Here is a 3348-nt window from a genome sequence, read left to right on the forward strand (position 1 = left end):
TCGAGCATCCCCCGGCTGAGCAAGCATGTCAGGAATATAGTTCATTCTCTTGGGATGGTGAAAGGCTATGTGATCATTCCACGGCCTTCGCGGAAGCTCTTGACGGTATTGACCCCTTTGGAGATGTTCTATAAGCCATAGTTGGAGTAGTAAGTTGCAACCCTCAAAGTGACTGGCCCCTCGTTGATAGTTCTCCAAAGCTCGGTAGATTTCAGCAACAATCATGGGCACTATGCTAAAAGGCTGCCCTCCAATCCCTTCAATTAGTGTCTTGGTGACCATGGCTAGTCTGGTATGGATCCTAGCCTTCTTCATAGGAAACACTATCATTCCCAAAATGCAGAACATAAAGATGAAAACCCTCATGTGGATATGCCATAGTGATGTGAGGGCGAATTCATCTGAATAGGTGCGGTAGGACTTGCTATGACCGTACCTCTTGTACAGATGGTCGAAAGGAATATAGGAGTCCTTCAAACAAGTCAAATCTGAGTTTTTCTTCAACCCCATCATTTTGAAGAAACCCCTACCCTTGTGGTTTTCTAGCATGAGCAAACCGGAGTCTCCCAAGGAACACCGGCTAACACACCTATTTCTTCGAGCAATGAGGTCATTTCCAGGTCCCCAAATCGAAATACTGATCTATCACTGTCCCAGAATAAGGTCGCAGCCTCTATGATTTTGTTGTCAGGCAGGATTTCCAAAAGAGAAGGTAAGTTCCCCAAATACTTGCAGACGAGAGTCCGGTCACTGGAATGAAGGTCCTCCCACCAACTTAGCAACCTTGGGTGAATGTTGGTTACCATGCCGAATCTGGGGATTTCGTGCTTCATTTCTGCAAAACAAAGTGTTAGTCCCTTACCCCACCGGACTCGACTATTTAAATCAATAATTAGCATAATGGCATTTAGTTCTCCAAATAAATGCACAGAACAATGGTGTTGTCCGTTTGGGTTCCAGGGGAACCCAGTGGACTTTGGACAAGGCTATCTTAAAGAGTCATTATGTGGACAGCATAACTGACTCGACTAGGTTTGACAGTGATGCATGAACAATTAAATAGAATAAGGTTTCTATGAGGTGCTAGACCGGTACCCTTAAGCGGACAACTCAAGAGGGAAAGGCACGGAACCGTCAACTGCACCGCTGATCGACTGGTTTTACCGCAAATATGCCTTTGCCAAATTTAGGGGGTAATAATATCGGAAGAGCGCAATAACTCATCAAGTGTTGCTATGGTATTTGTTTGGCACGAGTGGAATATGATGTCGAAGATGCAATTACAAAAAATGAAACAAATTGTCACGTATTTTCACGCTCATAATGATTACAATAATTGCTCAAAATTACAACGGTATTGGAGGAAAACAGTAAATGAAAGCGTTAAAGAAAGAAAAATAAACAAAAAAGCCAAGTCAACTTCGAAGTAGAAGAGAGATAAAGACATTAAATAAAAGCAATAAAGAAGCAATAAAGTCACGAATAACATGTAATGGTAAAAGCCTAAAGAAATCCCCAGCAGAGTCGCCATGCTGTCGACGCCCCCTTTTTCTCCCGAAATCGGGTCTACGACATTTGGGAAGACAACTCTATTCCCGTTTGGGATTTGGGTTTTTGGATTTGAAGAGTTGCCACCTAATGATTAAGTGCATTAGGACACTAAGGGTTTTTGAGTTGGAAAACCAGAGTTCGGGTAAGGGCTAGAAATTATCTCGAGGGGAAGGTGTTAGGCACCCCTCAAGATCCACTAGTGTGGTTCCAGGCCATGCTATGTTGTGACTTTAATGCAAATAAGTATACAAATAACTTCACACATAAGGGTTACAAATAGATACGTAACAAGCATGTTGGAATCAAGGTCTAGATGATCTACAATTTGTTTGAGGGAGGGTCTAAATACAGAAAATTAATCAAAACATTGAATAAACAAAGAAGAAAAATTTAGGGGAAAAAAGAATAATGTAGTAAAATTAAAGAGGGGTTTTGGGTAGTTGAAAAGACAGAATTTTATTGATATTAAACCAAGTCACATAAAGGAAAGGGGGTCCTAGGTTTGTAAAACACATGGATCATCCACACAACACCGGTAATCAATGGTACGCATAGCGTTATTATGTGATCATCATCTCCATGTCTACCCTTCCCGCCCTGTTAAGGTATTTAAGCACGGAATGGTATTGTTACCTACTGCATGCTATTACCCGTCCCACCTATCAGTACCGGAGGCGTTTAGGACTACTAATCTTAAAAGGGAGGGAGCTTTGGTTTTCAGGGGTTTTAAAAGGATAAAATTCTAGGGCGACAAACGAAACACATAAAGCAGTTAATGGGGAAATAAGAACAATTAAAGGCTCAAGTAGGCCTCCTCACTTAAAGAAACGAATTGTTTAGCATGTCTTACACATACTGTCTAGGTCATTAATTAAAATTAGCGTAGGAAGAATTGATTTACCACATATTTCCCAGATAGGGAGTCCAAATTAGTCCTGCTTAGATGTAGTTGTCGAAAACTGACAGTTGATTAATTATCTAACTATTTGTATGTTAAACAGGGCCTATAGGCATGATATCTATTAATCCAGGGACGGAGGAATAACTGATTGCAAAAAGTCATTAGTTATAAGCTTTACGAGTGTTAAACAAATTGCCACTGATTTTAAACTTAGGAACGAGTGGCGATTCTGATTAAGTTGATAGTTCCTATAGGCATGTTTTCTAGGTGTAACTGATTTTTGAGCAGAGATCCTATAGGCAGGTCATCTATAGGTAATGAGTTATTTTAACTCCTATAAGCAGGCTTGCCTAATGACAAATGCATATGCAAAGTGCAGGAAGTCCTATAGGCATATTATCTATACAATATGCATAGCTTCATTATCGATTTATTGCCATGGTATTATTACAAAGTGCAGAAAACCTATGGGCATGGTATCTATGTGAAAAATGCAGGCTTTGAAAGTGATAACCCTATGAACATGGTTTCTAGGCGAGATGCAGAATTTTAAAGAGTAAATATCCTATAGACATGGTATCTACGTGAAAATGCAGAGTTTGAAAGTAATGATCCTATGAACATGATTTCTATGTGAGATGCAGAATTTTAAAGGGTAAATATCCTATAGACATGATTTCTATGTGAAAATGCAGAATTTTAAAGAGTAAATATCTTATAGACATGATTTCTACCCCTTTGGCATGGATTCAGTCCCATCCCCTTTCACTATACCCCAGTAGTTATTACAAAGTTATTTACAAAGCTTATTACAGACCAAGCGAATCAGAATGAATAATAAAATTACATCAGTGATTGCATCTACATCTAATCAGCCTAATCCAGACTCAAAGTCT

Source organism: Nicotiana attenuata, chromosome 7 (genome assembly GCF_001879085.1).
Source record: "Nicotiana attenuata strain UT chromosome 7, NIATTr2, whole genome shotgun sequence".
In the NCBI taxonomy this organism is placed as follows: Eukaryota; Viridiplantae; Streptophyta; class Magnoliopsida; order Solanales; family Solanaceae; genus Nicotiana; species Nicotiana attenuata.